Below are 12428 nucleotides of genomic sequence, written 5' to 3' on the forward strand. Positions count from 1 at the left end.
CATAAAAATGCTCGGAAAAATAGAAAAAGAGAAGAGAACTTCCACAAGAGCAGGTACAAAAAACCCACAGCTAGCGTTATACTTAATGTGAAAAACTAGATGCCTTTCGTACATACTTTGTGATTCTATTTATATAACGTCCTCGAAATGACAAAATTATGGAAATGGAAAACAGATTAGTGATTGCCAGGGGTTAAGGAGATGGTGGGGTGGAAGGGAAATGAGTGTGACTATAAAAGGGCAAAATAGAGGATCCTTGTGGTGTTGGAAGAGTTCTGTAGTTTGACTGTGCCCATGGGATAAAGTTGGGATATTGTACTATAATATATTTGCAAGTAATAATGTAAAATGTTACCATTGGGGGAAACTGGTTAAAGAGTACAGGTCTCTCTGTATTATTTCTTACAGCTGTATATGCATCTATAACTATCTCAAAATAAAAATTTTAATTAAAAATGCAGACTCCCCTGAGCCGTCCCAACAGCTGTCAACAACCCTGGTCTTTCCAAGGACACTATGTGCATCCCCAAGACTGTACTTCTTGAACAGGAAGCCAGGCATTAACTTGCCTCTGTCTCCAAAACACAGTGACTTGCATCTTAAGAATGCTCATAAGAGACATACAAGTGTTTAAACAAATACCACCAAGCCGATTGTGTTACTTGTAGACCATGTACATCTCTCAAAAACAAGACTACCTATCCTACTTCAAGAAGCTTCCCCTAGGTATAAATGACTCATTACTAACATTTTCCCCTAAAATAGGAGTTATCCAATTAGAAAAGATGGTGCAAATTTTACCCCTTACTTTAGAAGAAGTGATCAGTGACTCCACCTTGATCCTCAAAGGCATTCAAGTCAGCTTTATATCGGTGGTCAGGAATAAATATGGCCAATAGGCACATGAAAAGATGCTCATCATCGCTAATTATTAGAGAAATGCAAATCAAAACCACAGTGAGGTACCACCTCACACCAGTAAGAATGGCCATCACTAAAAAGTCTACAAATAACAAATGCTTGAGAGAGTGTGGAAAAAGGGAACTCTCTCACACTGTTGGTGGGAATGTAAATTGGTAAATTTATAAATTTATAAATTCCCTGGTAGTGCAGTGGTTAGGACTCGGCACTTTTGCTGCCAGGGCCTGGGTTTAATCCCTGGTCAGGGAACCAGGATCCTACAAGCTGCACGGCATGGCGAAAAAAATTTAAAAAATTAAAAATCCAAAAACAAACAAACAAAAAAGAAACCAGTATGGAGATTCCTCAAAAAACTAAAAGTAGAGTTGCCATATGATCCAGCAACCCCACTCCTGGTTATAATTATAATTAAATTAAATATAATTATATTTGTAATTATAATTATATAATATAATAATTAAATTATTATATTATATAAGTATATAATTATATTATATAAGTATATATAAAATAATTATATACTTACATAATATGATAATTATATAATATAATTATAATTAAACTATAATCCAAAAAGATACATGCACTCCTATGTTCAGAGCAGCACTATTTACAATACCCAAGACATGGAAACAACCTAAATGTCCATTGACAGATGAATGGATAAAGAAGATGTGGTACATATATATACAATGGAATATTACTCAGCCATTAAAAAGAATGAAATAATACCATTTGCAGTTACATGAATGGACCAAGAGATTACATTAATAAGCGAAGTAAGTCCAGAAGAGAAAGACAAATACATATGATGTCACTTATATGTGGAATCTAAAATTCAACACAAATAAACATAGCTACAAAACAGAAATAGACTCACAGACATAGAAAACAGACTTGTGGTTACTGGGGGTGGGGTTGGAGAGGGAAGCATTGGGAGTTTGGGATTAGCAGATGCAAGCTATTATATATAGGACGGGTAAACAACAAGGTCCTACTGTACAGCACAGGGGATTACATTTAATATCCTATGGAAATTGAATGGAAAAGAATATGAAAAAGAATATATATGTATAACTGAGTCACTTTGCTGTACAGCAAAAATTAACACAACATTGTAAATCAACTGTGCTTCAATAAAATTTTTAAAAACTGGAGAAATATGCATAAGAAAAAAAAAATCAGTGGTCAGGATTGTTAGGGATGAAAGACTGTCTCCTTACAGGCCAAGGCAAAGCCTGTACTATCACACATACATCCTGCTGAATCTAGAGTGATGCCTTGGGCCAAGTGGAAAGGTCCAAGAAACATAGAAACTTAAAGAGAAAGCCATTTGATTTTCTAAGGTAGACCCTAATGGTTTATGGGAGTTGTTCAGCTGATTGAATCCAGGACGCTGTGTGGGGAGGATGGAGAATTTGAGGTCAGTACTGCAGGTTGGCTCATCCTGCTGCATAGAGTCCTGTCGATGTTAGCCTTAGTTAGATGCTGAGAAAAATTAAACGGATTTGGTCTCAGCCCCTATTGGTCAGATTAATTAGATTGGTTGATGGAGTGCACATTCAAGGGAAAATATACTCCAAGTGAAGGTGGCATTGAAACAAGGAACAGATACTATTGGGAGGCAATTCTCCATGGATGTCTCAGGTTTCTGCAAGTTTTATGAGCAGAAGTGCTGACAGCCATTGTCCCAGACTACCTGAATGTTTATAGAGTAAACAACCTTGGAAAATATATACAATGTCACCTTCTAGAGCGGATGGCATTCTGTTCAATAATAAAGATAATGTCTTCTTCCAGGGCAGAGATGGGAAATGTTTTCTTAAAACTCATGATAAAATATTGGGATTTTCTAAGCTCAGGAACCCACCGTATGTTCAGACATCAACTGGCTGTCATTCTGCAGAATTTGGGGTTCTGAGAACCAGCTCAAATGCTAATACCCTGGCTGCTGTTATTATTATGAGTAATAAACTGTCCTTTGTCTCTGACCCAGGAGTCCTATGTCCTTTGTCATCATCCATGACACTGTGTCAGACTAACTTGTTAGCTTACATGTGGGGTTACATCTCAGAACCTTCACAGTTCTTGACAAGAGCACCATGGTCTATGAGCCATCACCACAGATCCCTGTCAGTCAAGACTGCTACTCTGACCTTATTTCCCATTACAGTCATTAAATAAATCCACCTTGCTTCTGAAGTTAGTGTCCCACCTGCACTCACATATTCTGAAATCTTATCATTGCTTTTAGGGAGCCCAGCATTAAGGCAGTATCTCTTACCATCAACCCTAGCCTACAGTATATGGTCACCACTTCTCAAAGACACCAAGCGCCCCACCCCCTTACTAGTGCATTTCTTATTACCTCAATGAATAGGGTATCCTCTGGGCCCTCCTGGGTAACATGATCAAGGGATGTGTTCTCTGGTTTTATATAATAAATCCACTTTAATATTCTTAAGTTCCGGAGCCCTCTGATCCCTTCTGCAATGCTCTGCCAAGGCAGTTCTGGCATTTCCACCTCTTTTATTGTAAATCTTTATCATGCCCAGACTTTGAGGAGTCATCCCAGCAGGCTACTAAGATAGACTCCATGTATCCTTGCCAGGTCATTCAATTCTAGGTCACGGGAGAGTACTATCATGTCAATAAACTTTCCCTATCTGGTCTTAAACATCACCCCATGTACTCCAAAGTTCACACATATTCTCCTGCTCCTGCTGGTAAATAGCTGGGTCCTGCAATTCTTTGGGGGAGCAAGGTATTTCATCTTGGTGACAGAAATGTATTTCTCTCCTAGGCTATTGGTATACAGGCAGTGAGATATAGTGGTGCAAATCTTGAGAAGGATGAACATCGCTCTGTGAAGCAGCCACCACAGGGAGTCTTTCATGGTTATCAGGCAAAGAGAGACGACTTTACTCAACAAAGAAAAGGCAACTGTTTCTGCCAACCCCAAGGGTTTAGGGAAATCTGGGAGCTCAAGATTCTCTGACATATCTACCCAAATACCTCCATTACAGGTCTCAGAGTCCCACTTCTTGGTCAGGGCTCTGACTTTAGCATAGGAGAAACGTCAAGCCTACTTAGTTAGTCACCTTTGCAGCTCTGCTATTTTCAATCAAATGTTGGGCTTGATTCTCCTGATCCCTGCAACTGATGAAGGTCTCTATAAACAATGCCGCTGAGGACCTCTGGCTTTCATAGCTTGGATAGAATTTATAGTTGGCTGAACTGAGCCTGTCATTCTCTTCGAGGTTTTTGAGGAGATTAAAAAAGCTCATCAGCTCTATAGTTCCTATCATCTCTTCTCCTAATATTGTTCAAGGGCTGGTCCTATTGTATAATCCAGTGTTTCCTCTTCCACTTATACCTCATCCCAGTGCATGAACGAGGAGAATCTACGTATTGTGATGTGAGAGATTATCCCTGTCCCTTTTCCACAGCAATGGAATCCTTGTTGTCATCTCAGCAGTAAGTGATCTGATTCTAGAGGTTCATCCTAACTATTGGTTTTCCACTAATGTTTCCAGTAACATGTCTTAGTTTGTGTCCCTCTCCACCACACCAAAAAAAAAAAAAATTAGAGCCTGGGTAAGAACTCAAATTCGGGTAGTTCACTCAGTGGACAGTGTGTGTGTGGTGTGTGTGTGTGTGTGTGTGTGTGTGTGTGTGTGTGTGTAAAATATCACCATTATACATGGCAATGTTTTATATTATGATATATGGTAATATTTAATCAATGTTAATTTCCTAATGTTGATGGTTATACTATGGTTATGTAGAGGAATGTCCTAATTTTTATATACACACTCAATTACCCAGGGATAATAGGGCATCACGTCTGCAACTTACCCTCAAATGGGTCAAAAAAAAATTACCAATGTGTAAATTACCTATAGATTGAAAGAAATTTATGCATGTTTGCACTTATGCATATATATACACATACCTACCTATTTATATATATTTAAAACCTCCAGTTTCAACACAGCAGGGCTTATTCAATGCCCCCTCCTCCACCTTTCTATATTTATACCTCTTTTCTCATCAGTGAAAAACCTGACTCTCATTAACCTTAATATATTTACTGTTGAGTCAGTTCCCCTGAATGTAACCAATCTCAGCTGCATCCAGCTGAATTCTTAACTCAAAGACATGCTTACCAGTACACACACACACACACACACACACACATTCCTACACATACCTATACATGCACACAAACCAACTACAATAGCCCCTAGAAACGGAAGAAGGAAGGAGAGGGAGGAAGAAGAATGAAAAGAAGGAAAGAGAGGGAGAGAAAAGGAGGAATAAAGCCTAGCTAGTGGCTTTTTTTGCTAAATTATTTACCCATTATGGAAGGAGGAAAAGAAGGAAGGGAGAAAGTGGGGGGAGGAAGGAGGGAGGGAGAGAAGGAAGGAAGGAAAGAAGGAAGGAATATGACAGCGTATTATATACGTTCCTGAAGGATTTAAGGCATCTTCCAATAATAAATACACACACACACACACAAAATGCCTAGCAAAGAAAGACTGAGAAAAACATTGCCAAAATATTAATCACACTTACGTCTAGGTAGTTGGGTTTGGGGTGATCTTTATCTGCTTCTCGTCTGTCTTTCAATTTTTCAACAATCAATGTGCTGTATATTACACTTAAAAATAATTGTTTTAAGATAAACAGGGGACTTCCCTGGTGGTGCACTGGTTAAGGATCCACCTGCCAATGCAGGGGACATGGGTTCAATCCCTGGTCCGGGAAGATCCCACATGCCGCGGAGCAACTAAGCCCGTGCACCACAACTAATGAAACCCACGCACCTAGAGCCCGTTCTCCACAACAAGTGAAGCCACCACAATGAGAAGCACGCACACCGCAACGAAGAGTAGCCCCCGCTCACTGCAACTAGAGAAAACCCGCGCGCAGCCAAAACTAAATAAATAAATAAATTTATTAAATAGACTTCCGGGGAAGATGGCGGAAGAGTAAGACGCGGAGATCACCTTCCTCCCCACAAATACACCAGAAATACAGCTAAACGTGGAACAACTCCTACAGAACACCTACTGAACGCTGGCAGAAGACCTCAGACCTCCCAAAAGGCAAGAAACTCCCCACGTACCTGGGTAGGGCAAAGCGGAGAGATTCCCGCACAGAGGATCGGTGCCGACCGGCACTCACCAGCCCGAGAGGCTTGTCTGATCGCCCGCCTGGGCGGGCGGCGCTGGAAGCTGAGGCTCGGGCTTCGGTCAGAGCGCAGGGAGAGGACTGGGGCTGGCGGCGAGAACTCAGCCTGAAGGGGGCTAATGCGCCACAGCTAGCCGGGAGGGAGTCCGGGAAAACTCTGGAGCTGCCGGAGAGGCAAGAGACTTTTTCTTGCCTCTTTGTTTCCTGGTGCGCGAGGAGAGGGGATTAAGAGCGCTGCTTAAAGGAGCTCCAGAGACGGGCGCGAGGCGCAGCTGAAAGCGCAGACCCCAGAGACGGGTGTGGGACGCTGGGGCTGCTGCCGCCCCCAAGACGCCTGTGTGCAAGCGCAGGTCACTGTCCACGCCCCCCTTCCGGGGAGCCTGTGCAGCCCGTCACTGCCGGGGTCCCGGGATCCAGGGACGGGTTCCCTGGGAGAACGCACGGCGCGCCTCGGGCTGGTGCAACGTCACGCCGGCCTCTGCCGCTGCAGGCTTGCCGCGCACTCCGTGCCCCTCCCTCCCCCACCCCGGCCTGAGTGAACCAGAGTCCCCGAAGCGGCTGCTCCTTTAACCCTGTCCTGTCTGAGCGAAGAACAGACACCCTCCGGCGACCTACATGGAGTGTCGGGGCCAAATCCAAAGCTGAGACCCGGGAGCTGTGAGAACAAAGAAGAGAAAGGGAAATCTCTCCCAGCAGCCTCAGAAGCAGCGGATTACAGCTCCACAATCAACTTGATGTACCCTGCATCTGTGGAATACATGAATAGACAACGAATCATCCTAAATTGAGGAGCCAAGAGTCAGTGCTGTGCCTCTGAGGTGGGAGAGCCAACTTCAGGACACTGGTCCACAAGAGACCTCCCAGCTCCACATAATATCAAATGGCGAAAATCTTCCAGAGATCTCCATCTCAACACCAGCACCCAGCTTCACTCAACGACCAGCAATCTACACTGCTGGACACCCTATGCCAAACAACTAGCAAGACAGGAACACAACGCCACCCATTAGCAGAGAGGCAGCCTAAAATCATAAAAAGTCCACGGACACCCCAAAACACACCACCAGACGTGGACCTGCCCACCAGAAAGACAAGATCCAGCCTCATCCACCAGAACACAGGCACTAGTCCCCTCCACCAGGAAGCCTACACAACCCACTGAACCAACCTTAGCCACTGGGGACAGACACCAAAAGCAACGGGAACTACGAACCTGCAGCCTGCAAAAAGGAGACCCCAAACACAGTAAGATAAGCAAAATGAGAAGACAGAAAAACACACAACAGGAGAAGGAGCAAGATAAAAACCCACCAGACCTAACAAATGAAGAGGAAATAGGCAGTCTACCTGAAAAAGAATTCAGAATAATGATAGTAAAGATGATCCCAAATCTTGGAAATACAATAGACAAAATGCAAGAAACAGTTAACAAGGACCTAGAAGAACTAAAGATTAATCAAGCAACGATTAAAAACACAATAAGTGAAATAAAAAATACTCTAGATGTGATTAATAGCAGAATAACTGAGACAGAAGAACGGATAAGTGACGTGGAAGATAAACTAGTGGAAATAACTACTGCAGAGCAGAAGAAAGAAAAAAGAATGAAAAGAACTGAGGACAGTCTCAGAGACCTCTGGGACAACACTAAACACACCAATATTCGAATTATAGGGGTTCCAGAAGAAGAAGAGAAAAAGGGACTGAGAAAATATTTGAAGAGATTATAGTTGAAAACTTCCCTAATATGGGAAAGGAAATAGTCAAGTCCAGGAGGCACAGAGAGTCCCATATAGGATAAATCCAAGGAGAAATACGCCAAGACACATATTAATCAAACTGTCAAAAATTAAATACAAAGAAAACATATTAAAAGCAGCAAGGGAAAAATAACATACAAGGGAATCCCCATAAGGTTAACAGCTGGTCTTTCAGCAGAAACTGCCAAGACAGAAGGGACTGGCAGGACATATTTAAAGTGATGAAGGAGAAAAACTTACAACCAAGATTACTCTACCCAGCAAGGATCTCATTCAGATTTGATGGAGAAATTAAAATGTTTACAGACAAGCAAAAGCTCAGAGAGTTCAGCACCACCAAACCAGCTTTACAACAAATGCTAAAGGATCTTCTCTAGGCAAGAAACACAACAGAAGGGAAAGACCTACAATAACGAACCAAAAACAATTAAGAAAATGAGAATAGGAACATACATATCGATAATTACCTTAAATGTAAATGGATTAAATGCTCCCACCAAAAGACACAGATTGGCTGAATGGATACAAAAACAAGACCCATATATATGCTGTCTACAAGAGACCCACTTCAGACCTAGAGACACATACAGACTGAAAGTAAGGGGATGGAAAAAGATATTCCATGCAAATGGAAACCAAAAGAAAGCTGGAGTAGCACTTCTCATATCAGACAAAATAGACTTTAAAATAAAGACTACTAGAAGAGACAAAGAAGGACACTACATAATGATCAAGGGATCGATCCAAGAAGAAGATATAACAATTGTAAAGATTTATGCACCCAACATAGGAGCACCTCAATACATAAGGCAAATACTAAAAGCCATAAAAGGGGAAATCGACAGTAACACATTCATAGTAGGGGACTTTAACACCCCACTTTCACCAATGGACAGATCATCCAAAATGAAAATAAATAAGGAAACACAAGCTTTAAATGATACATTAAACAAGATGGACTTAATTGATATTTCTAGGACATTCCATCCTAAAACAACAAAATACACATTTCTCTCAAGTGCTCATGGAACATTCTCCAGGATAGATCATATCTTGGGTCACAAATCAAGCCTTGGTAAATTTAAGAAAATTGAAATTGTATCAAGTATCTTTTCCGACCACAATGCTATGAGACTAGATATCAATTACAGGAAAGGGTCTGTAAAAAATACAAACACATGGAGGCTAAACAATACACTACTTAATAACAAAGTGATCACTGAAGAAATCAAAGAGGAAATAAAAAACTACCTAAAAGCAAATGACAATGGAGACACGACGACCCAAAACCTATGGGATGCAGCAAAAGCAGTTCTAAGAGGGAAGTTTATAGCAATACAATCCCACCTTAAGAAACAGGAAACATCTCGAATAAACAACCTAACCTTGCACCTAAAGCAATTAGAGAAAGAAGAAAAACAACACCCCAAACTTAGCAGAAGGAAAGAAATCATAAGAATCAGATCATAAGAATCAATCATAAGAATCAATCAGATCATAAGAATCCTGATGGCCATCATCAGGAAATCTAGAAACAATAAATGCTGGAGAGGGTGTGGAGAAAAGGGAACACTCTTGCACTGCTGGTGGGAATGTGAATTGGTACAGCCACTATGGAGAACAGTATGGAGGTTCCTTAAAAAACTAAAAATAGAACTACCATATGACCCAGCAATCCCACTACTAGGCATATACCCTGAGAAAACCATAATTCAAAAAGAGACATGTACCAAAATGTTCATAGCAGCTCTATTCACAATAGCCCGGAGATGGAAACAACCTAAGTGTCCATCATCGGATGAATGGATAAAGAAGATGTGGCACATATATACAATGGAATATTACTCAGCCATAAAAAGAAACGAAACTGAGCTATTTGTAATGAGGTGGATAGACCTAGAGTCTGTCATACAGTGTGAAGTAAGTCAGAAAGAGAAAGACAAATACCGTATGCTAACACATATATATGGAATTTAAGAAAAAAAAATGTCATGAAGAACCTAGGGGTAAAAGAGGAATAAAGACACAGACCTACTTGAGAATGGACTTGAGGATATTGGGGGGGGGAGGGTAAGCTGTGACAAAGCGAAAGAGAGGCATGGACATATATACAGTACCAAACGTAAGGTAGATAGATAGTGGGAAGCAGCCGCATAGCACAGGGAGATCGGCTCGGTGCTTTGTGACCGCCTGGAGGGGTGGGATGGGGAAGGTGGGAGGGAGGGAGACGCAGGAGGGAAGGGATGTGGGAACAGATGTATATGTATGACTGATTCACTTTGTTATAAAGCAGAAACTAATAATAAAAAAAAGAATCAGATCAGAAATAAATGAAAAAGAAATGAAGGAAACGATAGCAAAGATCAATAAAACTAAAAGCTGGTTCTTTGAGAAGATAAACAAAATTGATAAACCATTAGCCAGACTCATCAAGAAAAAAAGGGAGAAGACTCAAATCAATAGAATTAGAAATGAAAAAGGAGAAGTAACAACTGACACTGCAGAAATACAAAAGATCATGAGAGATTACCACAAGCATCTCTATGCCAATAAAATGGACAACCTGGAAAAAATGGACAAATTCTTAGAAATGCACAACGTGCCAAGACTGAATCAGGAAGACATAGAAAATACGAACAGACAAATCACAAGCACTGAAATTGAAACTGTGATTAAAAATCTTCCAACAAACAAAAGCCCAGGACCAGATGGCTTCACAGGCGAATTCTATCAAGCATTTAGAGAAGAGCTAACACCTATCCTTCTCAAACTCTTCCAAAATATAGCAGAGGGAGGAACACTCCCAAACTCATTCTACGAGGCCACCATCACCTTGATACCAAAACCAGACAAGGATGTCACAAAGAAAGAAAACTACAGGCCAATATCACTGATGAACATGGATGCAAAAATCCTCAACAAAATACTAGCAAACAGAATCCAACAGCACATTAAAAGGATCATACACCATGATCAAGTGGGGTTTATTCCAGGAATGCAAGGATTCTTCAATATATGCAAATCAATCAATGTGATACACCATATTAACAAGTTGAAGGAGAAAAACCATATGATCATCTCAATAGATGCAGAGAAAGCTTTCGACAAAATTCAACAACACTCATTTATGATAAAAACCCTGCAGAAAGTAGCCATAGAGGGAACTTTCCTCAACATAATAAAGGCCATATATGACAAACCCACAGCCAACATCGTCCTCAGTGGTGAAAAACTGAAACCTTTTCCACTAAGATCAGGAACAAGACAAGATTGCCCACTCTCAGCACTCTTATTCAACATAGTTTTGGAAGTTTTAGCCACAGCAATCAGAGAAGAAAAGGAAATAAAAGGAATCCAAATCAGAAAAGAAGAAGTAAAGCTGTCACTGTTTGCAGATGACATGATACTTATACATAGAGAATCCTAAAGATGCTACCAGAAAACTACTAGAGCTAATCAATGAATTTGGTAAAGTAGCAGGATACAAAATTAATGCACAGAAATCTCTGGTATTCCTATATACTAATGATGAAAAATCTGAAAGTGAAATCAAGAAAACACTCCCATTTACCATTGCAACAAAAAGAATAAAATATCTAGGAATAAACCTAGCTAAGGAGACAAAAGACCTGTATGCAGAAAATTATAAGACACTGATGAACGAAATTAAAGATGATACAAGTAGATGGAGAGATATACCATGTTCTTGGATTGGAAGAATCAACATTGTGAAAATGACTCTACTACCCAAAGCAATCTACAGATTCAGTGCAATCCCTATCAAACTACCACTGGCATTTTTCACAGAACTAGAACAAAAAATTTCACAATTTGTATGGAAACACAAAAGACCCCGAATAGCCAAAGCAATCTTGAGAACGAAAAATGGAGCTGGAGGAATCAGGCTCCCTGACTTCAGACTATACTACAAAGCTACAATAATCAAGACAGTATGGTACTGGCACAAAAACAGAAAGATAGATCAATGGAACAGGATAGAAAGCCCAGAGTTAAACCCACGCACATATGGTCACCTTATCTTTGATAAAGGAGGCAGGAATGTACAGTGGAGAAAGGACAGCCTCTTCGATAAGTGGTACTGGGAAAACTGGACAGGGACATGTAAAAGTATGAGATTAGATCACTCCCTAACACCATACACAAAAATAAGCTCAAAATGGATTAAAGACCTAAATGTAAGGCCAGAAACTATCAAACTCTTAGAGGAAAACATAGGCAGAACACTCTATGACATAAATCACAGCAAGATCCTTTTTGACCCCCCTCCTAGAGAAATGGAAATAAAGACAAAAATAAAGAAATGGGACCTAATGAAACTCAAAAGCTTTTGCACAGCAAAGGAAACCATAAACAAGACCAAAAGACAACCCTCAGAATGGGAGAAAATATTTGCAAATGAAGCAACTGACAAAGGATTAATCTCCAAAATTTATAAGCAGCTCATGCAGCTCAATAACAAAAAAACAAACAACCCAATCCAAAAATGGGCAGAAGACCTAAATAGACATTTCTCCACAGAAGATATACAGA

Source organism: Hyperoodon ampullatus (assembly GCF_949752795.1).
Source record: "Hyperoodon ampullatus genome assembly, chromosome: 5".
Lineage (NCBI taxonomy): Eukaryota > Metazoa > Chordata > Mammalia > Artiodactyla > Ziphiidae > Hyperoodon > Hyperoodon ampullatus.